Genomic DNA, 27,981 nt, shown 5'->3' on the forward strand with positions numbered 1-27,981 from the left:
TTGCACGTAAAGCCCAAAGCTTGCATCACTCCGTGGGCCCTCGGCTCCAGAGAGAGCCTCTTTCCTGTTTCTGTGGGCTTTCCCCACCGTTATCTGAGTCATCCTCTGCCGGTCCCAGGAGAAGGGAGAGAGGAGGCCTCTTATCCCTACAGTACAGATGGAGAGACTGAGGCAGGAAGTGACTTAACTCCAGTGTGTCAGGGGCCAGAGCTGGCAGCAGTCCAGGCCAGGAGGCCACTGGTGGAGCTGGCAGCACCCGGGGTGCCACGCCTTCCGTTTTTAATGCTGTAGAGTGGGCACAAATATCAAGAAATGTGTGCTGTGTTGCAGGCCCTGGGTGAAGAGATGAGTGATATTGCAGAAAGGATGAATCTGATAAAGGAAACAAAACAGACAAAACCCAGACACCCAGTCTTGCTCCTGTTACAGACTCCCTGAGCCCAGCCAGGTAGGGCTAGTAGCTCAGTTTTCTCCTCTATAAAAATCATCAGGGTTATCCTTTATTGGGTGACTTCTAATGACCACTGGGTCTTAACACTTTATAGGCACTGTGTTATTAATTCTTACTACAAGCTAGTGAGGTTGGTATGTTTTAATACTATCATCATCTCCATTGGACAGATGGCTTACCTGAGGCTCAGAGAGGTTAAGCAACTTCCCCAAAGACACAGCGCTTGTTCCAGCAAGTACAGGACAACAAATCTAGGGGCTGACTTAGAACAGCTCTCCAAATACAGAGGCAGAGGGGCCTCTGCGCGTGTGACGCCCACGTGGAGCTGCCCAGGTGTGTCTGCGGGTTGGTAACAGGAACTCATGTGTCTGTCAGCACAGTGCAGGGGGCGTGGAAGGACCTGCGAAGAACAGAACGCCAATCGCCCGGGGTATAAAGAGCCAGGGCGCCCTGGAGGCAAGGGGGATCCGGACAAGCCTTGCCGGGCGGTGCGCCTGCGCGCGCCCACCCGTGCTGGGCCGAGCCAGAAGCCGACGCGCCCGCCCTGGAGCCCAGCACAGGTGGCGGGGAGAGCAGCGGCGCGGGGAGAGGGCTGAACTGCTGCGGGCGGTCCCGCCGGCTCCCTGCCCTCCCCCTTCCCGGCCGCAGCCCCCGACGGGCCCATCCGCACGTTCCCCGCGATTGCCTCATCCGACCGCGGCGGCTCGCGCCCTCCCGCACGCGCAGCGCACAGCACGCCCCTGGCACCGGCTGCCCCCGGCCTTGTCCCTCCCCCGCCCCCGGCCCAGACCACGGCCAGACTGAGTCCCCAGCGGCCCATTCACCCGGCTGCCGGAGCCTCGACCCAGACACCTTTGATGGCTGCCCTTTGCTCCGTCTGGGCCGGGTGGACAAATGAGGGAAATTGAGTAAGCCAGCTTACCAAAGCAGGAAACCCCTGGCCACTTTGTTACGCATGATTTTTCAGCAACTTTTCTGGGGGAGGCGGGGCAGGGAGGATTTCTGGAGTGAGGATGACTGGGGACTCATGCTGTCTTCGGGGCTGTGAGCACCCTCCAGGCTGGCCTCACAGGCCTGTACCTCCCAGGCCAGGCACAGTGCTTGACACTCGTGGGTGTTCCACAAATTCTGAAAATGCATTTCCTCACGCTTCCTGTTTTGAGTGGCTGCCAGAAAGAATGCCCAGGTGAAAGCAGGCGGGCTTTGGTGCAGGAGCTGAAAGCTGGCTGTTGGGGCTTTAGGTTTTGCCTTTGGCAGTGAGTTTGCTGTTTCTCTTGGGCAAATCCTTGATCTCTCTGGGTCACATTTCTGGGGAACTCAGTAATAAGGTAACGTGCTTGGCCCTAAAGCTCAGGACAGACTTTGAACTTCTAGCAGGAAAACCAACCTTCCATTTAAAGCAGAGATTTCCTCCCGAACACTAATATTCTCCTGTGTCTTTTAGGCAGGAGCCCACAGTATTCTGTCTAGACTCAGTGACATGTTGAGAGGCTCTGTTGAGAGAATCAAGTCCAAGTTCCTTGGCTTGGTATCAAGGCTTTCTCACGTGAGTTCCACCCAGCCTATCTAGCCTCACCCCCCAACCTCACCCCTACACTGTAGCCTTAGGGGGAATCTCAGACTTCCCCAAACATACCACACACATGGTGTTCATATGATTCTGTCCTTGTTCATGCTGTTCCCTCTGCCCAGAATGCTCTTCCCTACACTCCTCAAATGATTGGCTCCTGGCATAGAGCTCTGCTGAAATGTCACCACCCCAGAGAGGTCTTTCCCCAGTGTCCAGGAAAGCAGGGGCTCTGGCTCTGATATTCCCTTCAGAGCTTCCTTCCCTCCTCAGCTCTTATTGCACCTTGGGATTAGAAGTTTGTCTCTCCACTGGACTGAAAGATCTATGATTGAGAGACCATGTACATCTTCTTCATCTCTATATATCCAGCATTTACCAAGATGCCTGGCACATAGTCAGGGGTTAATAAATATTTGTGTGAAGGAAGAAAGGGTGGATGATTGATTAGCAAAAACATTAAGAACAACCTACATGTACATCAGTAGGGGATTGCTGTTGTAAATGATGGCATGGTGGGATACTAGGCAGCCATTAGACGGATATAAACCCACATGGAAAAATGTTCCTGGTGTCTCAAGAAGTAAAGAAAGGAAGCTGGTTCCTTTCTAATTAAAAATGTCAGAGCATGACATTTTTAAAATGTCAGGAGCATGTGTATAGATAAAGGCACGGATATGTCTGTAAACATAAGAAAGTCAACAGCATACACCAACTGAAACACCCTTGAGGAGCACGATACAGACATTGTCACAGTTTATTTTCTATCTAGTACTTTGCTTAGACATCATCTCCTCTGAGAACCCTTCTGATGCTGCCTTTGTGTTGGAGGAGCTGCCTTGGAGTGTGTAGGCAGGTGCTCCAAAGCAAGGCCTTGGTGTTCCTTCCTCGGAGTCCGTCCAGAGGCCATTGAGTGTGTGCGGGCAGCTGGGACAGGGGACAGCAGCTCCCCTGGGTGCGTGAGTTTGTCCACGTGCAGGTGAAAGCAGAGCTGCTGAGGACAAAGAGCAGACTATCTCTACCCGCCAGGTGACATTGCTGCAGGTGGCCTTGGGCTATCAGAAGAGTTCCAAAATGTGACGGGAAGCCTGGCCTCCGTGCAGTCTGGACCCAGCCGGCTCAACTGCAGATTTGAGACAGTCAGCTTTGGCTGTGGGAGGCGCACAGGGCAGCTCCTGACTGTCCGCTGGGCGCCTCAGAGTTGAGAGGGGTGAGATGCAGCTCGGTGAAAACAGAAGGCCCCCTGCAGCCTGCTCGCTTGCCTCTGTCCCACAGTGACTGTCCCATGAGGCCTGAGACCACACAGTTCAGACCAACGGGGCCAGGGGAGAGGAAGGAAGAGCCGCCAAGGGCTCAGGGTCAGATGTCTGCGTTTCTATTCCCACGGGTGCCTCTCATTATGCTTGTCAGGAAACGGAAAAGAGCGAAGACCTTCGCCTTCACTTTGTTTCAGATCTCAACCCAGTCTCTCTTCCCCTTGCCTGTCTCAGAAAAGGTTTCCCATCTGGACAGTCACGGGGTGGTGCAGGCGTGGGCCCTCCATCTGGACTCCCCTAGTTCCCAGTGGTTTCCTGTTCACACCTACCAACCCTGTGACCCTGGACAAATGGCTTTGCCCCCTGCGCCTCGGTTTCCCCACTAAATTAGGCAACGCCTGGGAAGTGTTTAAAATGGGCCTCATACCTGCAGGTGTATCTGTTACTATTTGTGTAAGCTGTCTTACACAAAAACAAATTGTCTATCTGTCTGTCTGGGGGTAATAACAATACCTATTTCACTGAGCTGTTGTTAGGATTAAGTTAGATAATGCGTGTCAGGGGCTTGGTGTGTTCAGCGTTTACTTGTTTTACTAAAGCTAATAAGATGGGAATGGGATGCCGGGGGTGGGGTGGGGGGATTAGCATGGTGGCTGCTCGTGATATCCCGGGAATGGCGTGCAGGACCTCTGGTGGCCCAGGAAGTCATGTTGGTTCAATGGTGTTGTTATTGTGCTGGGTGTTGCTGAGTTGTCTGGTTAGTCAACCGCCTGTTCCCTCAGACCCATTTAAACCAGCTCCATCTGGCCTAACTTTCCCAACGCACCATCCTGGCAGCTGTCACAGGCCCAGAGCACTGGGCAAAGTGTCAGGCCTGCTGCAAAATATGTTGGAACTTTATCTGACCCCTGGCTCCTGTCCCATCCAGAAATACATTGCTGAAACTTGCAGCCAAGCTCAAACAAGCCTGGGGGTTGGAGGGGAAGGCGGTTCTGAATCACAGACCAGCCATCTTTGTTGGCCCCCCTTTTATTTGCACGGTTCTACCGATTAATGCTGTTCCTAGTTATGAAACAGTTTTTAAAACCAAAGGTTTAATCCCGAGCCCTGGATTTGCAGATAAGGGGAAGAGGACTGTCCCCCCCAAATTCAGAGAAGTTCATTGCCGAATTTTCCTCTTTCTCTTCTTTCACTGTTGATTTTCGGTCACCTTTCTGGAGGCCAGGATGATCCTCTAGGCGGCTGTCTGGAAACCCCCAGAAAGAGGCTGCGACAATGGCACCGCTGGCAACCACGCTGGACTGGCACCTGGCCAGCTTTAGAGAGCGTGGTGCTAAGTCTGGGAGTCTCCACCCCAGTCAAGGTCTGGTGGAGCCTGCGTCCCTGCACCCCCAATCCAGTCTTTGCGACTCCCCACGGGGCTCCCAGGCAAGTGTAGCAGGCCCCCAGGCCAGGAGGCCTTCCTTCAGGAGCTCCTAAGGCTAAGAGTAAGTCTTAGAATTAGTCTTAGTCTTAGAATAAAAGGAATTCCAGCAGCACCCCACCCCAAGCATGCCTTGGGCTTTCAGAGAGCTGGCTCGCTAGAGAAAGGAGATGAGGAAAGGGAGCGTCAGTGTGGTATGGGTCAAAGAGTTCTAGATACTGGGTTAATTTTCAAGAGCTCCAAAATTTCCCATTACACCGGTCATACTGCCAAGACCCTAAACCTCACAGATTTGAAATTCATCAGATTCAGAATTTTTGAAAAATCAGCCTTGTCAAATTTGAGTATGGACTGGATATGAGATGATACTATGGTACAATTGGTTTTCTCAATGTGCTTATATAGGAAAACAGCCTGTTCCTAGGGAAAGTTAAAATCGCTCAGTCATGTCCTGCTTGCAACCCCATGGACTGTAGCCCGCCAGGCTCCTCTGTCCATGGAATCCTCCAGGCAAGAATACTGGAGCGGGTAGCCATTCCCTTCTCCAGGGGATCCTCCCAACCCAGGGACTGAACCTAGGTCTACCCACGTTGCAGGTGGATTGTTTACCCTCTGAGCCACCAGGGAAGCCCAGGAATACTTGAGTGGGTAGCCTATCCCTTCTCCCCCAGATCTTCCCAACCCAGGAATCAAACTGGTGTCTCCTACATTGCAGGCAGATTCTTTACCAGCTGAGCTACCAGGGAAGCCCTCATTCCTAGGAAATTCATGCTTAAATATTTGGGGCTAAAATATCATGATGCCAGCAACTTCTTTTCAAGTGGTTCACCAAAAAACACTTGCTACAGATAAAGCAAATCCTGCAAAAGGTTAATAATCATTGCATTTAAGTGGAAGGTACGTAGGTGTCTATTGTGCCATTCTTGCAGGATTTCTATTTGTGTGAAGACTTTCTCCCTAAAATTTTAAAGGGAAAAAATTTAAATAAAATAAGCTATCCACGTGCAAAACAAGACAGTGTGTAATTCCGCCTGCTCTAGCTGAATTTTACCTCTTCTCTGAGGACAGAAATAGTAGAAACAAGATGGCATCCAGGATTGCAGAGTTGAGCCAACCAAAGAGAACCAATTATTTTTAAAGAGTTTATTAAGTACTTGTCTGGAAACAGTACTGGTCGTTAAAAATCCTTTTAGTTCATGGCCAGTGGAGGACTCATTGTGGAAAATGGGAGATTTCAGCCCTTTTAGCTTATTGGCACCAGATTTAACACAAATCAGGAAACACATTTTGAAGACTTGCTGTGAGCATGGCCCTGAAACATCACCAGAGGTGTTTTTCCCCTGCCTGCAGTCTGATACTGCATGCAGGATAGCCATAATTTTCCACTGTGGTTTTTATGGGCTGAATTGTGTCCCCCACAAAACTCCTATGTTGAAGTCTTCATCCTCAGTACCTCAGAATGTGAACTTATTCAAGAATAGGATCATTGCCGATGTCTTTAGTTAAGATGAGGTCAACAGGGTGGATTCTATCCAATCTGACTGGTGCCCTTATAAAAAGGGGAAATTTGGGCACACGAAGAGAGCCACATATACACAGAGAGAACAACTTGTGAAGATAAAGGCAGAAATGGGAATGCTGCTTCTACAAGCCAAGGAATGCCAGAGCTTGCCCGCAAACCATCAGAAGCTAGAAGTGAAGCATGGACTAGATTCTTCTTCAGAGCCTTCGGGTGTCAGCGTTACTGAGAACTTTATTTCAGATTTCTAGCCTCCAAAACTGTGAGACAGTACATCTCTGTTGTTTAGGCCACCTAGTTTGCGATTATTTGTTATGGCAGCCCTAATCAACTAACACAGTAGCAAAATGAACATACCATAAAATTTGCTATATTAACCGTTTTTAAAGTAGGCGCTGAATTAAAGACATTCACATTATTGGGCCACCATTTTTTTATTTTTAGCTAGGGAAAAACCCAAGACTGTGGGAAATTTGGAAACCCTAGTTCCATATCTGCTTCTGCTTAGCTGAGTGACCTATTTCATCATGTGCGCAATAAAGAGACAGGCAGACTACTTCCTGCTCTGATACTATCATTGCACATATGTGGGGAAATTATAATAGCTCACAGCCTAGTGAGCAATTATTATGTTCCAGGACCATCCTAAGGGCTTTACAAGGCTTATCTCTTTTAGTAGGTACAATAACTTTATCAGGGAGGTATTATTAGTCCCATTTTACAAATGGGGAAATTGAGCCTCAGAAAGACTAAAAAGATTAATTGAGCCTCGGTTTTGGCAGCCCTGGGATTTGAATGAAGGTATTCAGAAAATGAAGATCATGGCATCCGGTCTCATCACTTCATGGGAAATAGACGGGGAAACAGTGGAAACAGTGTCAGACTTTATTTTTGGGGGCTCCAAAATCACTGCAGATGGTGACTGCAGCCATGAAATTAAAAGACGCTTACTCCTTGGAAGAAAAGTTATACCCAACCTAGATAGCATATTCAAAAGCAGAGACATTACTTTGCCGACTAAGGTCCGTCTAGTCAAGGCTATGGTTTTTCCTGTGGTCATGTATGGATGTGAGAATTGGACTGTGAAGAAGGCTGAGCGCCGAAGAATTGATGCTTTTGAACTGTGGTGTTGGAGAAGACTCTTGAGAGTCCCTTGGACTGCAAGGAGATCCAACCAGTCCATTCTGAAGGAGATCAGCCCTGGGATTTCTTTGGAAGGAATGATGCTGAAGCTGAAACTCCAGTACTTTGGCCACCTCATGAGAAGAGTTGACTCATTGGAAAAGACTCTGATGCTGGGAGGGATTGGGGGCAGGAGGAGAGGGGGACGACAGAGGATGAGATGGCTGGATGGCATCACGGACTCGATGGACATGAGTTTAGGTGAACTCCAGGAGTTGGTGATGAATAGGGAGGCCTGGCGTGCTGCGATTCATGGGGTTGCAAAGAGTCGGACACGACTGAGCGACTGAACTGAACTGAATAACCAAGACTGTGCCTACTGCCTTCTAGCTCTTTTGGCCACAGTGGCCTGGGAGGAAGTGAAAAACAGAAGGTATTGATTGGATTGAAACATAGTTTATGTTTTTGCCAAATCAGCCAACTGCTCTAGAGCCCCACTTGCACAGTGGTTACCAACCCACCCAGCTCTCTCCTGTCCCTCCTTGTGTTCTGGAGGGACTCTGAAGAATCCAAGAAATCTAAATTCAAACTTGGCTTTCCAGGTCATTCTGAAGGTATAATATTTTGACAGCTTCTTAGCTTGACTTACACATGTTGGATATCGATACATGTAGTATATGGGTTTCCATTTGTGTTCTTTTCAGTGCCCCAAATGACAGAGGCAGCCTGGTTACCATGGTTCCCCTGAGCCAATGGATCTCCAGTGACCTGCCAGTGGTGGCCAGAGCTTGAGAGTCTCTCACAGTCAAATGGAGAAGCCACAACCTTTGAGCAAGGACCAGGCCAGGATCTGCCCTCCAGCAAGTTCACCTGTTTGCATCAAGAGGCAGGAAGGTACAGTGCTGCAGCGTGGGGAGAAGCCCAGCTCACCCACCTGGCCTGGATTGCCGCTCCACCCACTGCAGAGCCTCCTTCATTACGCACACCCTCCTGCTCAGCCCAGATTTATCTCAGTTCTTAAATCACGTTTGTTTTCTATCCTTCTGCATACCCCTGTTCCCCAGAATAGAAAAATCTAGAGCAGGTTCTCTAGCCAAGGAGAAGGAAAGACAGAGTCCTGGAGCAGATGGTAGGGTGGAGGGGAACTCGGGGAGAAGACCAGGGACCCTTAGCCTTAGGGCAAGCAAGAGAGCAAGAGGAGATGGGTAAGCTGGAGGGCTCAGCGCTGCAGGATCCTGCTGGGAAGAGCCGCTGTGCCTTAAGGAAGGAGTGGGTGGGGAGGGGGGTAGGCGGGCACCTCAGCAAGGCCCCAGGTGCTGCAGAGATGGGCCACCGTGGCCTCTTTGGGTGGACTGCAGCCCCACGGCAGAGCTGAAATAGCAACACTGCCTCAGCTTGAGGGTTGAGGAGGAGATGAGGGGGAGACGGCAGGAGGCTGAAAATGCCCATGTGTGGCTGTTGCCCCGTTCCAATCCCGTTCACCCACAACACCCTGCAGCTGTGGCCAGGGCGAATGGGCTCTGAAGCACAACGGTGACCAGTTCCCGGTGCCCCTCACAGCATGTCTCTGGGCCCAGCCAGGCAGTTATTAAACCCATTTCACCAGCTAGGGACATGAGAAGCGGATAGGTGATGTGCCTCACTTGAGGTCACAGGGCCAGGAAGGTGTGACCACGAGGTGAGGCCAGCAGTCAGGCGTGGGAAAGGAAAACCAGTGGCCAGACTCCAAAGAGGACACAGGACAGCACCAGCATCAGAGCTCCCGCTGATCTAGCACTTCCTGGATGCCTGCTCTCTCGCCCAGCTCCCCCTAAGCCTTTGGAAAACACCTAGAAGGTGATTATTATCCCCATTCTACAGATGAGGCATCAGATGCCCAGAGATGTTAAGTCCATTGCCCAAGGGCACACAGTTGCAAGTGATGAGACTGACACCCTAGGTCAGGGGGCACAGTGTAAGCTGGCCTTGTTTACAAGTGTGAGCCTTGAGTACACAGGAGAAAAACCCTCAGCGAATGCGTGTGTGAACCCGATTCCAAGCAGCGGGGAGCAGCTGTGTTGGCAGGAGGGGGTGAGAATGCACGTGAGAGCGCAGCTTTGACGGTGGCCAGCAGCGCGTGGGAGTGTGTTGACGGCGGGGTGTGGGGTGGCAGCGCCGTCGCCATGTGTTTCTGCTGGCAGCGGAACGTTCTGGTCTGTGTTGATAAACAACAGTTTGGGCAGGCGCAAGGCTGGAGCAGGACAGAGGAGAAGCACCAGGGGCGGGTGAAGGCAGGAGGAGGGGGTGTGTGCCCAGGGGTGACGGTGGCCCAAGCCTGCAGCTCCTAGAATGAGGGGCAGCAGGATGGCAACTCTTGTTTTCTCAGCTGACCTCACTGGGTGCGGATCCCTCTACAAACCACCTGCCCATAAACATGAAAAACAGGAGCGGGGAACACGCTGTGAGGAAGAGAGGCTTCTTCCTGGGTTGGTAGTTGCACGGATGGAGCTTTAATCAACAGCTGAGGCCGGTGGAAACATGTCATGATTTCCATGGCCAAGCAAATTCCTCAAAAGTCAGCTTCTTGGAAAAGGGGTCATCCCCAAGACCATCCCGGGTTATGACTGTAATTGGAGCACCTGAATCTCACCCTCACCTCCTGGCAGATGCTGGTGTAAGCCTGCCAGCATCAGCCTGGGAGTCACCGCATGCAAGACTTCCTGGGGCTCAGCCCACACCCCATCACTCCCTGGGCAGGTCCTCCCATCAGAATGCCCCGTTCACCTGCTCCCTCTCCATTAGCTGAACTATATGCTATCTCCGCGACCCTAGGTATTCCTCACCTCCTCCTGGATGCCTTCCAAACTTCCCAGAGGGCCTTACTTAGAGCTGCCTCCTTCAGAACTCCGACCTCTCCTGTTGTCAGGGCCTCACACAAAGGCCTCGCCATGTGGGTGGACCCTAACCATCTGCTCTGTGCGCGGCACTGAACTGGGCAAAACCCAGGGGCTATGAAGACCCCCGAAGCTCCAATAGCTGCCCTCAGGGATCTTATGGCTACAGTTGGGGTGCCTGCTGGTTCATAAAGGGATTGAAATACCCACCTGCAGGGCATGCAGTCTTGTCCAGGGCATTCATGCCACAGCCTAGGTCCTGCCGCAGTCTCCGTTCTGCCTTGTAGTTCCCCTGATGTACCAGGCTCACCCGGCCTCTTAGTCTATACAGATCCTGTGCCCTCTGACTGCGACTCCCTTCCCTTTCTCTTCTGCCTGGCAAAGGCCACTGTTTCCTAGATGATAGAAATGTGGGTAATTTTGCATTCATTTTTATACTGTTTTCAAATCACTGGGCATATATTATTTGTCTAATTAGAAAGGAAGATAATACCCACTTTGTTTTGAGAAATAAATACTTTGACTTTTAAAAAACCGACAATTCATTATTGGAGAGGCAACACCTTAAGTCAGTATGTGTCTAACTTTTCAGATCAGGGAGTTTTGAAAAGGATTCCCTGGAGAGGATGGAAGAAATGCAGGTTCCCTGGCTCAGGTGGCTCAAGGGTGGCCCAGCAGCCCGAGTGGTTCAGAGGGCAGCCAGGCCTTCGACTCCAGACCTCAGAGATGAGCTCCGGGAGCTGCCAGAGCGGTGGGAAGGGAAGAGGGTGAGCTAATAATGCTTTGCCACCCTGGCCTGCTGTTCCTGACACTCCTTCACGGGGCAGGGCCAAGATGAGAGGTTCCCAGTTCCTTTAAGTGGGAGCCTCCACACGCCTTGCCGCGTCTAATAGACACTTTGGTGAAATGGCAAGGAAGGCTGCCTTGATGGCAGGGTGCACCCAATCTTTGGGCTTGGATGAGGCTTGGAGAGGTCATTCAGTCCATTCTCCTGCCTTTAGGCAGCACTGGCATGATCCCAGTTGGACCTTTATCTTGTTTTGAGGACTCCCAGTTTCCCTCCTCGGCCAATCATTCTCGTGCCTAAACATTTCTAGCCAGGAAGTCCTTCCTCATGTCTAATCTAATCCAAACTCTCTCCGCCATGGGATGCCATCCTATGGCTCTTGTGAGTCTGGCTGGAGACAGGAAAATGCCTCTTGCTTCCCTGCCTGCTCCTAGGTCGGGAGCCCTAGAGCCTTGAATCAGGACCAAAGTCCTGTCTGTGTGACCCTAAGCAAATTGCTACTACTGTTTGAGCTTTAGTTTCCTCACCTGTAAAACGGGGCTAATGGTGTGCATGGTGTAGGAACTGGGAAGACTGAATGAGACTGAATGCAAATGTGGGGAAGAGGCATACAGCATGCTGCTAACGTGAGGCTATAATCATTATTATTAATAATAATAACCACCATCCTGGCTGAACCATTGTACAAAATTGTTTCCATTGTGAAGGTACACAGGGTAGTTTTAGGTGATATTTTAAATGAAAATTTAATGTGTGTTAGAAAAAAACCTGGCACATCAAATCCAGGATTTCACAGATATTTAACAAGGGCAAGTTAAGACAACAACTGAACATGGTTTTAAAGAAAACTATTAAGTAAACGATGCTCTGGGTAGCACAGGGTTAGGGTAGAAATTGTAAAGGTGGTTTGGAAAATGCCGGCTGAGTGGAGACAGACGGGATGTGGGAGGGGAAGGTTGGTTCTTCAGAGTGGGCAAGAGAGGCTGAGCCAGGGAGGGAAGTCCCCTGGGATGGGAGGAGACACCTGTTGAGGGGCTGTTAAGCATCCTGCCCACAGATGCAGCCCTCTCTGGTTCTGGAACAGTTTATCTTCCCCAGAGCTGGGTTGTTACCAATTCCAGCAAGGCCGGTGGGCAGGCAGGATTGGGATTTCCTGCCCATAATCATGATCCCCAAGACTCAGAGCCCTCTCTGCATGCAGCTCTCCCCTCTGGGGAGAATTGAACAATACCAACCCCACCCTGGAATCCCTGCGGCAGCATCGCCCACCCATGGCTGCGAGCCTGTGGTGTGGAACTCAGCCAGTGACTGGGAAACCACAGCTTCCCAAACAGATCTCCTCTTCCACGCTCCACGTGGGGCAGGCCAAAGAGGCCCTGGCAGAAAAGGTCCTCTGAGACCCACTGTGTGCCAGGTCCCTCTCTGAGCACCAGGGACACAGAGTGAGCAAAAGAGGCCCCTGCCTTTCAGGAGCTCACAGCCAAGCCAGGGAGACCCACCTCTCCAGAGGTTTTGGAAGAAGCTCCAGGCCCCTCATTTATCTTCCATCCCCTAAACCTAGAACTGAGCATTGTTATGCTTCCTCTTGAGCTGGGGTTCCTCAAAGTCTGGGCTCTGTAGATGAGTTCTCTGGAGTTTGAGAGCTCTCTGTGAGAGTTTGTGTTTTCATTCGGGAGTAATATAAAAAATGAATATAAACATATTCTATCATCTGGATGCCTGGCTCATAGCCGATTATGGAATCACAAAGTTTTAATGTCTACATTTGCACTGATGTTTATGGAAAGCAGTTCACTTTTTTTTTAAGCGGAAGCTACATACAGAAGAATATACAAAGCTTAAGTATAGAGCTGGATGAAGAACACATCTGTGAAATCAACACTCAGATCAAGAAACACAATATTATTACTGCCCTCTGGACACCCTCCTTAAAATCTTCCACATCCCTCAGAGGTAACCACTATCCTGACTTCTCCGAACTTGATATAAGTGGGTCATATAGGATGACTCTTTCTTGACCCTGACCTCTTCCTCTCACCCTGTGAATTTCATCCATATTGTTGGCCTGTAGCCATAGTTGACAGTGGTTTTAGCTTCCAATCCAGCATTTCTCAAAGTGGGATTTTCAGAAGTGGTTCTAAGGGGTCTAGGAATCTACCATTTGGAGCAAAGCAAATGTGGGTGCCTGCTGGCTCATAAAGAGATTGAAACACGCAACTGCAGGGCATACAGTCTTGTCCTGTGCATTCACTCCACGGATTAGGTCCTGCTGCAGCCTCCCTCGGGACTTGTAGTTCCCCTGATGTGCCAGGCTCGCCAGGCCTCTTGGTCTTTGCAGATGTTCTTCCCTCTGCCTGGCACTCCCTTCCTTTGCTCGTCTGCCTGGCAAAGGCCTACATACGTGTCTTGTGGCCTCTGAAAGGTCACCCCTGGCTTTGCTGGGCAGGTTCAGGCACCCCTTCTCTTGTGAGCCTTTATTGTTCTGTCCACGTTCTCCCTGCAGCATTTATCACACTGTGCGGTCATTGCAGGTCTGTCTCCTAGTTAGGCTGTGGATTCTTCTTTTTTGTTGAATTTTATTGAATTACAATGTTGTCTTAGTTTCTGATGTACAGCAAAGAGACTCAATTACACATACATACATATATATACTTTTTCTTTTTCATTTTTCTTTCCCACTGTGGTTTATTACAGGATTTTGAATACATTCCCTGTGCTATACAGTAAGATCTTCTTGTTTATGTATTTTAAATACAGTAGTTTTTATCTGCTAGTCCTGAATTTCTAATTTATCCCTCCCCACCCTTCCCCCTTTGGTAACCATAAATTTGTTTTCTATGTTTGTGCATGCATGCTAAGTCACTTCAGTCGTGTCTGACTCTTTGTGACCCCACGGACTGTAGCCCACCAGGCTGCTCTGTCCATGGAGTCTCTAGGCAAGAAGACTGGAGTGGGTTACCGTGCCCTCCTTCAGGGGATCTTCCCAACCCAGGGATTGAACCCGTGTCTTTTATATCTCCTGCACTGGCTGGTAGGTTCTTTAGCACTTGGCACCACCTGTGAGTCTATTCCTATTTTGTAGATAAGTTCCTTTGTATCGTGCTTTTAGATGCTACCTGTAAGTGATATCATATGATATCTGTCCTTCTCCTTCTGAGTTACTTCACTTGGTGTGATCATCTCTAGGTCCATCTACGCTGCTGCAAGTGGCATTACTTCATTCTTTTTAACGGTTGAGTAGTATTCCATTGTGTTGACATAACATGTCTTCTTTAACCTGTCTTCTGTTGATGGACATTGAGTTGCTTCTTTGTCTTGGCTATTGTAAATAGTGCTACTAGGAACACCGGGGTGCATGCATCTTTTGAAATTAGAGTTTCCTGCAGATATATGCCCAGGAGCAGAACTGCTGGATCATGCGGGACTCTATTTTTAGTTTTTAAAGGACTCTCCATACTATTTTCCATAGTGGCTACACCAATTTACAGACTGTGGGCTTCTTGAGATGGGGAGTATGGAGTGATCTACTGGACTCACTTGTAGAAGGACTAACAAGGCTGTCTTGCTGTACCCCCACCCAGAGCCATCAGAGGCAGGGGCAGGGCCTTCTGTCCTGGTTCACCTGCCTTGTTAAATACGGGATTCAGGTGGCCCCAGCATCCCTGTGTCATCAGCAAGGGTGGACAGTGTCAACACTGTGGCATGGGGCTTCCTTAGACAAGCCACCACGCCAGGGAATTAAAGGCCTAGAGAGCCCTGCTTGGGCCCAGTGCCAGGCCCCAGGGCCCAAGGGTGAGATACTTTACCACGTAGGCATTGGTTTTCTCATCTGTAAAATGGGGACAATGAACCTGGTCACCTTCCTCTTTCCTGGGGAGAGTTCAAGGTTAATGAATGCCCAAGACCGGACATGACTATACTGAAGATGGAGTACAAGCTGCCTGGAGGGAAGGGAATGGCCTTGGTGACCTTGGTTCTCTCTTCCTGCCTAGAACTGAGGGACTGTGGGACCCATAGTTCAGCTGTGGCTGTTCATCTTGGTCCCCCACCCTGCCCTGGGTGAGCCTTGGCTCAGAGGCCCTAACTGCTTGCTAAGTACCTACTACACTTATTTCTACCTAAACTGCCCAGCCTCATGCCCTGCCCCTCTGTGCTATGGCCACTTCCAATACAGGAAATTGGATTTCCTTGTCCCTTCTAACAGAAGCCTACCCATAGTGTTCTGCTCCAGGCAGTCTTCTTTTTCATCTACACTGGTAGCATTTAAGAAGGGCTTGGGCCCTAACTGCCCTTCAACTTTGACCCCATCCTTGTTCTAAGGTAGAACTGGGGCCCCTGGAGTGTGACCTGGCTGCTCCTGGGAAGAGCAGTCTCCGTGGAATGGGGGTAGTAAGACGTAGCTCCCTGTTGCCGTGACAACTAGAAGCACTCCTGTGAGCCTCTTCATTGGCTACTGAGGTTGAGATCCCGCCTCTGCCATCAGAAAGCACCAACCAGAAGCAAGCAGAGTGAGTGGGGCGGGGGGATTAGAGCGGGTGAGCTTCCAGCTTCCTATCAGGCAGGGAGACCCAGGGACACATGATCTCACCTATCCTGGCTACAGTGGAGGTGTGTCCAGGAGTCTGTCGTGGGTGAGGGTGGGGGTAGGGGAGCATCTCGCTGGACGTTTCTCAGGCCGAGCTAGGTGAATGGACAGGGGAGGAAACAGTTTTTCTTTTCAGCAGTTCAGGCCGGGGAGGTCTGGCTCCGTGAGGCTGAGGCTGGGAGGTCCCCGAGGGCTGCCAGGCAGAGGCGGGGCGGGGTAGGAGGCTGAGGAGGAAAAGTATTAAGGAAAAGGGTGGGGAGAATCGTAAAAGAGGTAAACGTTCCTGGAGGTAAGGGTCTGGGCTTAGAGTCACCGAAGAACAGGGTTTGAATCCTCTCTCTGTTCTTGCCAGCACACACGTGTGCCTTCCTCTCTCCGTTTTGGGGAAGGATTCCAACACTCATGACTTTGTGCAGATCCTTGTGCTGAACATTACAGGACTTTTCCCTCCGTGATGCCCTCAAAACGACCCTGAAATAAGTGGGTGCCATTTTAAGGGTGAGGAAACTGAGGCTCAAGGAGGCTACGTGGGAGAAGCTGAAGGTGAGCCCAGTCCCCAGACGTGAGAATGATCTGGCAGTTATCTGGAGGGAAGTGGAAGGTGCCGTTCCCACCCCCACCCCCAGGCATCCTGGCCTGTCCGGAAGGAAGGGTCGTGCCAAGCCTTGAGGCTTGCGTGGTTTCCTTTAGCAAAACTGCGTCAGGCTCTCTCTAGGGGGTAAACCGCCCTGACTGGTGACAGCCTCTCTACTACTTAAGATCAGAAAGGGGAAACCAGTAGATTTCATTGAAGTTCCCTGTGCAGGAGCCGTGGGTTAAAGATAAAGCCGCCCTTGAGAAGGGAGGGAGAGAGTGCTTATAACTTTTTGCCCTTTTCAAAACTGCCTAGAATTACTAATGGAAGCCTTCATTTAACAATAACAGAGCCATTTATTAATTTAGCCTAGTTGGGATTGAGACTTGGCAAGAGGTGGCCCCACCATGGGACCGCACTGATGTGCTCCAAGGGAGGGGCTGAGCCCGCAGAGTGGGTGGTAGAGTTAATCTTAATTAGGTTGTACCTAATCTCTGAGCCTCACATTCTTCATCTGTAAAATGGGCTTCATTGTGAGGAGTGGAAAAATAATCATGACACCAACTAGAGCTTTTCTTGGTGCCACCTGTGATCTGGATGGAAAAGCAGTCCTCCCTGAAGAGTGTCCTCCACCCCACCCCTACTCCCCAGTTTCCTGGGACCCCTCAGTTACAGGAAGAGGCTTTTTCCCAGGTGCTCTTGCAGTTCACTTCCCAGGGCCAGATTTGTTAACACTTATGCTTACTCCTTGGAAGGAAAGTTATGACCAACCTAGATAGCATATTCAAAAGCAGAGACATTACTTTGTCAACAAAGGTCCATCTAGTCAAGACTATGGTTTTTCCAGTGGTCATGTATGGTTGTGAGAATTGGACTGTGAAGAAAGCTGAGCGCCGAAGAATTGATGCTTTTGAACTGTGGTGTTGGAGAAGACTCTTGAGAGTCCCTTGGACTGCAAGGAGATCCAACTAATCCATCCTAAAGGAGATCAGTCCTGGGTGTTCATTGGAAGGACTGATGCTAAAGCTGAAACTCCAATACTTTGGCCACCTCATGTGAAGAGTTGACTCATTAGAAATGACCCTGATGCTGGGAGGGATTGGGGGCAGGAGGAGAAGGGGACGACAGAGGATGAGATGGCTGGATGGCATCACCGACTCGATGGGCATGAGTTTGGGTAAACTTCAGGAGTTGGTGATGGACCCGGAGGCCTGGTGTGCTGCGATTCATGGGGTCGCAATAGTTGGACACGACTGAGCGACTGAACTGAACGGAACTGAACGGAACGGAACACCTAGGACTTCCCAGGTGGCGCTATTGGTAAAGAAAACCCCGGCCAGTGCAGGAGATGACATGGGTTTGATCCCTTGGTTGGGAAGGTCCCCTGGAGGCATGGCAACCCACTCCAGTATTCTTGCCTGAAGAATTTTATGGACAGAGAAATCTGGCAGGCTATAGTCCATGGGGTTGCCAAGAGCTGGACACGACTAAAGTGACTTAGCACAGCATACATGGAACACCAAAGAGTTGCTATTAGGTGGCTAACATATGTCACAGTCCGTGGTAAGTGTTGGACTCTGATTAACCCTTTGAATCACCCTAGAACAACCCTTCCTTTCTTGTGAAAAATGCTTTTATCATCATTCCCCTTTTGTAGAAGAGGAAACTGAAATTGACAGAGAGGTTAAGAAAGTTCACCATGTAAATTTCAAACTCTTTCTGATGCAAGTGACAGAAAAACCTGACTCAAACTGGTTTATGCCAAGAAGAGAATTTACTGACTTGGGAAACAAAGTTGAGGTATGGTTTGATCTGGAAGCTCAAACACATCATAAAGGCTGAATCTTTCCACCCTGCTGTCAGTGGTCTTCTACAGCTCCAGGTTCATATCACCCCAAATTCTAGATCGGTAGAAAAGGATCTCTTCTTAGTAATCATGACACAGGTCCCAGGATTTACTTTAATTAGACAACTGGTGGTCACATGACCACACAAATAAAAACCCTGCCCAGGAAGATTCAGTGCTGTCTGATGGGTCTGGTCACAGGTCCCATGCCAGCAGCCTCACCTGTTCCAATGAGCTGAAAAGGAGGGAGGAAGAAGTGTTTCTCCAAAGAAGCACTGGAAGAGATGAGGGATGGATGCCCGCAGCTAACACTACCTCTGTCCCCCACGCTGATGTCATAAGATCACACAGTTGAAAAGAGGTAGAGCCAGGGTTGAGCCCTGGCAGTCTGGCTCCAGAAACTATGGCCCTTCTACTACAGGTGCTAGCCTGGTACTAAGGTTCTAGTAGAGAAAACTTAGATGTGGGAGATGAGGCTCCCCCTCACCCTGGGAGGGAGCCCACCACTTCCTCACTGGTCCCAGGTCAGTCCTCATCACATCTGGTGCGCATCCCCTCCTCCGGCCCTGGCTGTGCTGTTCCCTTGCCGGTTCTGGAGCCCTTCTTATAGCTGGGCCTGGGCTGTTGCCAGCCACGCTGCCAGAGGCACTCCACGTGTTGGAGTTATGCATTGTCCTCGGGGCAAGTTGCTTTCTGTTTCTACAGGCAGAGAGGAGGTTCCTCAGGGATTGAGACTGTTCTCCCTTGCCCACTGTGTGGTCCTCCTCTGGGACCCAGCAGAATTTGTGCAACAGGCAGCAACTGATTTTGAGGGACCCTAGGAAGGTCCTTCTCTAACCCCTATAGTCCTCCTTTACTTTTGAAAATTCCACCATTAAATAGGATTTCACTCCTTTAATTCCTGTTAAGATTCAAATTCCTCTGAGAGGGGGGCATAGTAGGTCTTACTACTCATTCACACTTTAGTGAAATGTACTTCACAGAATCTTTCCCAAGAGCCACCATTTATTGAGTGCCTGCCATGCATTCTACCCTGATTCAAGAGTTTCTCCTATATTATCTCACTTAAATCTCACAACTCTGTGACGTGAGTGCTGAAATCTTCCTTGTTTTACAGATAAGAAAACTGAGGCCCACAGAGATTAAGAATCCTGCGCAAGGTTTGCAGGCAGTAGAGCAGGAATTTGAATGTAGGAAGTCTGGTTCCAGAGCCTAACCCTGCCTACCACTGCACCAAGACAGTCCCTAACACTCTTCAGTTTACAAGTGGGTTCAGTGTACTCACAGACATCTTCTGGACCTCCCTACAATTCAGTGAGTTAGTTGATAGGATCATCCTCATTTGTCAGAGGAGAATGTTGAGGAGGCTAAGTTCAGTCAACTGGCAAGAAGCAGATGCAGAATTCAGACCCAGCACACTCCCATCTCTGCTCAGCTCTCCTCCCTGACCACACGTGGCAACACTCAATGAGAGGAGCTTTGAGGCAGCTCCCAGATGGGAGAAGGAAGATGCAGTGGGCACGAAAGCAGCTCCTTCCTCTCTTCTCCCCCTCCTCCCTCCATCTCTCCCTTCTTTTCTTCCTTCCACTCATTCATTCGTCCACCTGGGCACCAAGAATGGTCAAAACAAATGGCCCTCATGCCCTCATAGGACTGACAGTCAAACAAACAAAGACACTTGCAATTTCTAAAGTGTTAAGGATGAGCTGGGCCCTGTGCTGAGAACTGAACATGCATCATGTTCCAGAGCCCTCTTTATCAGGTGGGAGACTGGGACTTAGGAAGGGAAAAGTGTATTATGTCACTCAGATTTTAAGTCCATTCAGACTTCTGGGTTCCAGCATCTCACCATTGGGCTGAACTGCCTCCCTCTTGGGGTACAGTGAGGAGCCAGTGAATATTTTCAAAGTGATAGACACACACACACACACAGAGCCCTGGCTCTATGACCCTAGCACCAGAGTCAGCCATCTCTGCTGTCTCCAGCACCAGGAGCCAGGCCCCATCCCATACAGAAAGGCGACGGGAGAGGCTGGTACACTTCAGAACCTTTGGGTTGAAACTCCCAGGGACGTTGAATGAGAGGGATCTAACCAGAGGTCCTGGAAGGAGAAACCAGGGCCTGGGGTCCGGGGGCGGGGTGGGGGGAGGGGTGGGACAGGGAGGCCCTCCCTAGGCAGCCTTTCAGCATGTCTTCCTTGGGCCTCAGTTCCCCCTTTTGTAGGTTGCTCTGCTCACAGCTGTGTTTGAAGTTAGAGCCATCAGACACTTACTAGAGCTGGCAGGATGCTTCATCCTCCCCACTTTCTGACCTGGGTTTTCTAAGCTCTTCACAGGGATTTAGTTTTTCCTACTTTACAGATGAGGAAACAGGCTGAGAGAGGCTGACCCATAGCCACATAACGAGTGTTAGAAATGTGATGAGAACCCACCAAGGTCTGAATCTACTGCCCTGACAAGAATCTATTAAGTACTCAGTGGGGCGTCAGAGTCTGAGCTGTGCCAGGACGCACAGCAGTGAGCAGGACGGACTTGTCCTGCCTCCAGGAGCATCAGTCCCAGTCTCTGGTGACAGACAAGGGAGGAAATGTTGAAAACATCGACAGGACAAAGTGGCAAGAGCCGGGAGACCTTTGGCGGGCAGAGGTCGACTCAGGGTTGTCTCAGCTCCTGCACTTGGGTGGATCCAGGCAGGGCAAAAGTTTGGTGACTGGGGAGCTGAAGTGAGGAAAGCTGGGATCTGGGACCAATATTCCCGGCTCAAGAGGGGTGCTGACTGGGAGAGGGAGTTGGAGCTGCCCCACCCTCAAAAATACCCAACCAAGGCCACTTTCAGCCTCCGTCGGCTGCTTCTCTAGTGCTCTGCCTGCAGGGAGTTTCCACCTGTTGATTTCCTTGTCTTGGGTGATTTCCAGTCCCACCTGCTCTCCTGGAACCCAGTCCACTCATCGTTCTTGCCAGGCATATACCAGGGTCACTCTGAGTAACTCTAGGGACCCAGGGTGACCTTAACTGCCTCTGATTCAGCTTGACTCATCCTCCCCATTTCTGGAAGGCGGCTCTTGGCCATTCTTATGTCCTGCTTGGGCACCCAGGGCCTGTGGGAGTGGCATATCTCCCTCCCCACTCTCAACGGGTTAACCAGACGGTTAACCAAGTCTGTGTCACACAGGGGAGGTGGGGGAGCCCTGAGGAGGGAACCTTCATCTGTCCAGATTAATTCACTCCCGCTCCAGCTCACTTTGGACATCTCCTTTTCGGTGATCATGGACATTGTCCAGCCTACTTTCCTGTTTTTAACCGGAAAAGGACAATGTCTAGGAAAACTGTTGCTAATTGACCGCTTACTATGAGCTGGGCACACTGTGCTGTAAGTCACTTCAGTTGTGTCTGACCCTGTATGACCCCATAGATGGCAGCCCACCAGGCTCCCCCATCTCTGGGATTCTCCAGGCAAGAACACTGGAGTGGGTTGCCATTTCCTCCTCCAATGCATGAAAGTGAAAAGTGAAAGGGAAGTCGCTCAGTTGTGTCCTACTCTTAGCGACCCCATGGACTGTAGCCTACCAGGCTCCTCTGTCCATGGGATTTTCCAGGCAAGAGTACTGGAGTGGGGTGCCATTGCCTTCCATCATTAAAGTCTCAAGCATTTCATTATTGGTCTTCATTTTCTAGATGTGGAAGGCAAAGTTCAGAGAGGGAACTTGACTTGTCTGAGGTCACATTGCATAGGATTGGCTGAGCTGGAATCGGAACCCAGGTATTCTTGACTCCAGAGGTGTTTAGCCAGGGCCCCTCACCTGACCACACCCTCTGCCGCCCACAGGAGGAGGAGGTCAAAAGGAGATCATCCAACCCCCAGCCTGAGCCGGTGCAGATCCAGCCTCATACATCCTCAGGATCCCTTCATTGTGGTATTGGAGGGGATAGAAGCCCCATGAAAAGCCACCATTTGCTTAACCCAGGGGTCTGAGGGCCATCACTGTCTTGGTGGGCAGAAGCCCAGACTACCATAGGAGGTGATCGCCTCGTGAGTGGGCCAGACCTGTGCTGCTTGGTAGGAGTCGTGGCTGGTCAAACCACCTCATTTTTAGGTGTGCCCAGGCCTGCCACCTCAGCTCCCCTGCCCTTTTCTCCCCTGTCTGCTTCGAATCCCTCCCCCAGGTCTCTCCCACCCAACCTGCCTTCCCATCAGATGAGGCTGCGTACCCCGTAGTGGACACTAGTCACAGGTGGCTTTTGAGCACTTGAAATGTGACTAGTGAAGCCAAAGAACTGAGTTATCATGTTCTTTAATCAATTTACATGAAAGCTTAAAAACTGATACTCGATGCAGTGGCTAGAAAACATTACAGTATGTTTGAAACAACTTGAATATGTGGGTCTACTTTTTCAACTGCAAATTTCCTGAAATCTAAATACAGATCATTTTCTGACAAAAATTTAACAAGTGTTGTGTGTGCAAATGAGGTACCACATCTTGAAGACATAGTAAAATAAAATGTAAAAAGAACTCACTAATATTTTTGAGATGATAGTATTTTTAATATATCAGATTAAAATGTTAAATATTATTAAATATTTAAATATTTAAACTATTATTAAGATTATTTTTACCTGATTCTATTTTTAATGTAGCTGTTAGAAAAATCTTCAATTACTTATGTGGCTCATGTTACATTTCTATCAAACAGTGCTAATCTAGAGGATAAATGTGTGGGTTCAAATTCTGGCTCAGTGTGTCCTTGAGCAACTTACCCAACCTCTCTGGCCCTGTTTCCTTACCATTAAGATAAAGATAATAGCAGCACCTCCCTCATAGAGTTGTTCAGAGGAGTAAGTGAGATAATGTTTGTAAAGCATTTAGCACACTGCCTGGCATACAGTAGTCCTCAGGATAAACAACAACATTATTATAGGGCTTCCTTTTATCATCGGACCCAATTGCAGTTCAATTAAACTCAGCAATACATATGGAGGGCCAGCTATGTGCCTGCCTCTGAGGAGTCAATGAGGAACAAGCTGGCCTCTGCTCTCATGCAATGTGCATCCTCCAGGAGGGAGGTGCCCTCTGAAAGAAATAAGTACAGGTAGTGATGAGTGCTGGGGAGAAAATGAAGCAGGGAGGTGTTGCCAGAGACTGCTACAGCAGGAGTGGCCAGGGAAGGTTTCCCTGTTTAGCATGGCCGACTTGGAACCCACCAGGTGACGCTGTGAGGGAAAGGTGTTTCCAGCAGAGGGAACAGCCAGTGCAAAGGCCACAGCAAATCCCCTGTGACGGCTGTCTGTCTCCTGGATTGCACCATCTGCTTCATCAAACTTTCCACTTCTTTCATCTACCTCTCTCCTGGCTACTGCCCAGCTCCTGTGTTCACGGCAACCTTTGTAAAGCTAGTCCACATTATTCTCATCTGTTCTGCTGTCTCCTGTCTGCCCCGGAAAACCTCCTCCCTCCTCTGGCCCTCCAGCTCAGGTCCCCTCTTGCAGGAAGTTTCCTCTGACGGTTCCTGTCCCTGCTGGTCTCTCTCTGGGATTGTTCTAGACTGAACACTTTGTTCTACACCATCCCCATTCTCAGTCAGCCTGTTCTTCTTACTGTGACAGTCGTGCCCTTTTTCCCAGGGTAGGAACCAGAATCAGGTCTTCCATTCTTCCTAGCACTCAGCCGAGCTGTCCATTAACACCTATGGATTGCCAGTTCCCCGGGGAGGCATGTCTGCCCAGGCAGAGTGGAAAATCCCTGGCTGTGGGGAAAGGCCGTGGAAATTTCTTCTTAACATTCTCCTTACAGACTTGGACTTGTCCCAGGAAGCAGTGAAGCCTTTGCCCAGTGACCTGCAAGGCGGCTCTGTTCTTCCTCCCGCCCCTGCCCCCACCCCACCTTAGGCTTGAACCCAGGGAGCAGCGATAGGGAGGGGCTGGGGAAAGCAGTAGGGCAGCAGCTGGCCGCTGAGCTCTGCCCTAAAGATCTCTTGGTGTCATCCAGGCCCACCCCCTCAGTTCAAAGATAAAGAGACAAGGTCAGGGCCAAAAGCATGCTAAACTGCAGATTTCCTGTCTCCAGTTTAAGCTCCTTCCATTGGCCCACGTTCCTGGGTTTCCTCATCGGTAAAATGGGAATAATAATAACAGGACCTGCTTCACAGGACTGGTGATATGTTAAGTGAGCTAAAGATGTAAGAATAAAGTGAAGTGAAGTGGCTTAATCGTGTAAGACCCTTTGCGACCCCATGGACTGTAGCCTACCAGGCTCCTCAGTCTATGGGATTTTCCAGACAAGAATACCGGAGTGGGTTGTCATTTCCTTCTCCAGGAGATCTTCCCAAACCCAGGGACTGAACCCTGGTCTCCCGTATAGGCAAATGCTTTACTGTCTGAGCCACCAGGGAAGTGAGCTAAAGATGTAAGGATAAATGTAACCCTAAGCCTGCCGTTTCTCTAGCCCTGTGGAGGAGTGTGCAGTTCCCATTCTGCCCGCTTCAGACTTCTGGGGGTGGGGTAGGGAGGCCGGGAGGGCCTTGAAAGGGTTCGATGTTTTCACCAGGGGCTGGCAGATTCCAGCAAGGTTTGCCTAGTGTTGTCTGAAGGTCTACAGCATGTCTGGCCCATATTCGTCCTGCTGCTTTTAAAAATGTCAGTAGATGCAAATTTGGTGAGTAAAGTACATATTCACTTAACATTGTTACTGAAGTCACAGGCTTGTTATGTATTCACTCAATGAATGATAGTAAAAGTCAAAATTTTTGGAGGCTGAGAATTGGTTGGGGGCAGATTCTCCAGCCCTCAACCGTTTCTCTCCTGGGGCCCAGGTCCCTCTCCTGTCCTCTGAGATGTGCCAGCCCAAATCAACTCTACCGCTCTGTCCTCATGCCTCAGCTTACCCTCTCCCCTCTGAGGGAATGGGAATGTGGTGATAGGAGGCCCAGGAGAGAGAACGAGAAAAGCTGCCTTCACATTTTCAGAGCTGAAATCTCATCCTTCCTACTCTAGGAGCCTGTGCTCACTCTGTCTCCAAATTCCTGCAGATTCATCACACTCATTCAGCCCTTTACCACTTACCACCTATGGGCATGGGTGCAGTGGGCTTGACTGTGGGGACAATTTGGACCTGAATTTAAATGTGGAGAGGCATAAAAGTGCTTGGAAGTGTTGTGCACTGTTGGTAGGAATTTAAAATGGGGAAAATGATATAGAAAACAGTATTGTGATTCCTCAAAAAATTAGAACTAGAATTACCATATGCTCTAGCAGTTCCACTTCTGAGTATATACCCCCCCCAAAATAAAAGCAGAGTCTCAAAGAGATATTTGTACACCAGTGCTCATAGCAGCATCATTCACAATAGCCAGTGGAAGCAACACAAATGTCCTTTGACAGATGAAAGGATAAGAAAAATGTGGTATATCAATACAGTGCAATATTATTCAGCCTTAAAAAGGAAGGAAATTATGACATTTGCTATTATATAATTGAATCTTGTAGACTGTGCTGAGTGAAGCAAGCCAGGCAGAGTAAGACCAATAGTGTATGATTCCACTTATGTGATGTATCTAGAGACATCAAATTCATAGAGACACAAAGTAGAATGGGGTAGGAGATGACGCATTGTTATTTAATGGGTGTAAAGTGTCTGTTCTACAAGATGAAAAAGTTCTGGAGATGGGTCGCACAACAGTGTGAATATATTGAACACTACTGAACTGTCCACTTAAAAATGGTTAACGTGGTAAATGTTATATTATGTGTAGTTTACCATAATAAAAAAGAAAGTATTTGAAAGTGGCTCCAACGGGCCTCTCGAGGAGTTGGTGGGTTTGAGATGTCAGGGTCCTTTCCATTTGTCTTTTCTTCGACATATATGCATTGAGCATTTTCTAGAAGCCAGGCACTTTTTTAGGGCTGACATTCTGTTGGCAGAGACAGACACTAAATAAAATTTGAACCAAAATGCTCATGGCTTCTCTTTGCCTTCCTTAATGAAAAATTTACTATATTTACACTAAATGGAACCCTAATTATAGCACTATAATAATTTATGCTTTAAAACTTCTAGGGCTCATTTTATGTACTTTTTCATGTGTGTTAAAATCTTTTAATTGATGTATAATTTACATACAGAAAAGTGCACCCTTTTATTAGGTGTTCAATTCTATGGATTTAAAAAATGTATACTTAAAAAAAAGTCTTATTGATATAATTTATAGGTGTGCTGCCGTCCATGGGGTCGCAGAGTCAGACACAACATAGCAACTGAATTGCAGATTTCCCCTGTTAAAAGTGTACAGTTAAATGGATTTTAGTATATTCACAGAGTTGCAGAATTTAGAATGTTATCATCACCCCCAAAAGAAATTCTATATCCACTAGCATTCACCGCCATCTTCCACTGTCCCCCAGGCCTAAGCAACTCATCTACTTTCTATTTCTATGATTAGTTTTTTCTGGACATTTCATATAAATAATACTCATACAGTATGTGGTCATGACTTGCTTCTTTCACTTAACGTGACATTTTTGAGAACCATCAAATGTGGTAGCATGGATTAGTAGTTAATTTTTTTAATTGACAAATAATATTTCCACTGTATGGATATACCATGTTTTATTTATCCATTCATGTGGATGGACATTTGGTTTGTTTCTACTTTGATATTATGAATAATGCTGCTATGAAGATTCATATATATGCTTTTTTTTTTTTTCATATATATGCTTTTGTGTGGACATACATTTTCATTTCTCGGGTATATCTTAGAATTGGAATTGCTGTGTCATATGGTAACTATATGTTTAACATTATGAGGCACTACCAAACTCTTTTCCAAAATGACTGTACCATTTTACAAACTATCCAGCAATGTATGAGGGTTCCAGTTTTCCCACATCCTTGCCAATACTTGGTATTGCCTGCATCTTTGATTATAGCCATTCTGATGGTTTGAAACAGTATCCTATTTTACACTTCCCTAATGACCAATAGTTAATTTTTTTTCATAAATACTTATAGAGCATTCATATATCTTCTTCAAAGAAAGGTCTATTCAGATCTTATGTTCTTTTTTTAATTAGGTTGCATGAGTTCTTTATATATTCTAGATGAAAATTGCTTATCATGTATAGGATTTGCAAAATATTTTTTTCCAGTTTGTGAGTTGTCTTTCTACTTTCTTGATAGTGTCCTTTGAAGCACAAATATTTAAAAATTTTATAAAGTCTAACTTGTTGATCCTCTGTTTTAAAACTTGTAGTTTTGGTGTCATATCTAAGAAGTCATTGCCTAATCCAAGATCATGTAGATTTACTTCTATATTTTCTTCTAAGAATTTTATAGTTTAGTTCTTCCGTTTAGGTCTGTGATCTACTTTGAGTTAATTTTTGTGTATACATAATTCTTTTAAAAAATTCAGATATTACGGTATAATTTACATTCAATAAAATTCACCATTTTAAGCATACAGTTTAATTAGTTTTATCTTATATAGGTATACTTTTAATCTTTCTTGATTGTTAGATTTTTTTTTTTCCTGGGAAGTTAGGGGTAGGGAACATTGACTATATACCCATTTTCTCTCTCTCATTTTTCTTTGCCTCACAGTTTTGCTTGTAAAAGTATGTGTGTGATTATGTGGGAGTCTGTGTGTGAGAGAGAGAGAACTTTGACTTTGCCATCAGCTTTTTAAGGGTTCTCACTTACTTTGGCTTCATCTTGCAGGTCCACGGCCCCATTTCATTATATGCAGGTTGACTAAACAAATGCAGTAATCAAGTGACCATCTATCTACCAGTGTCTGCCCTCTAGAGCCATCAGTACTGCTTAGCCACAGATATTTTCATGCAGCTGCCCATTGTTGGGACTGAGATGGAGACTCCCCAGCTGAGACCCTGCATGGATGTGTCTGTGTTTAATGGACTGTTTTCTAATTTGTGATTCCTTCATGAAGAGCCCCCCTTTCAGGATAGTTATAGAGTCCTGTATTA

General features: G+C 48.4%; 2 long non-coding RNA genes across 2 annotated transcripts; one reads left to right on the forward strand and one right to left on the reverse strand.

The window, feature by feature from the left end:
* The first annotated feature begins 1,900 nt into the window (after positions 1-1,900).
* Positions 1,901-27,962, forward strand: LOC120865318. Its single transcript, XR_005721371.1, has 2 exons — positions 1,901-1,997; positions 27,716-27,962. It is a non-coding gene; the product is annotated as an uncharacterized LOC120865318 (long non-coding RNA).
* Positions 2,772-27,353, reverse strand: LOC120865317. The gene is made up of 3 exons (XR_005721370.1): positions 27,246-27,353; positions 6,771-6,776; positions 2,772-2,786 (listed from the first exon to the last, which is right to left on the reverse strand). It is a non-coding gene; the product is annotated as an uncharacterized LOC120865317 (long non-coding RNA).
* Positions 27,963-27,981: the final 19 nt, after the last annotated feature.

This window comes from Oryx dammah, unplaced genomic scaffold (assembly GCF_014754425.2).
Source record: "Oryx dammah isolate SB20612 unplaced genomic scaffold, SCBI_Odam_1.1 HiC_scaffold_6, whole genome shotgun sequence".
In the NCBI taxonomy this organism is placed as follows: domain Eukaryota; kingdom Metazoa; phylum Chordata; class Mammalia; order Artiodactyla; family Bovidae; genus Oryx; species Oryx dammah.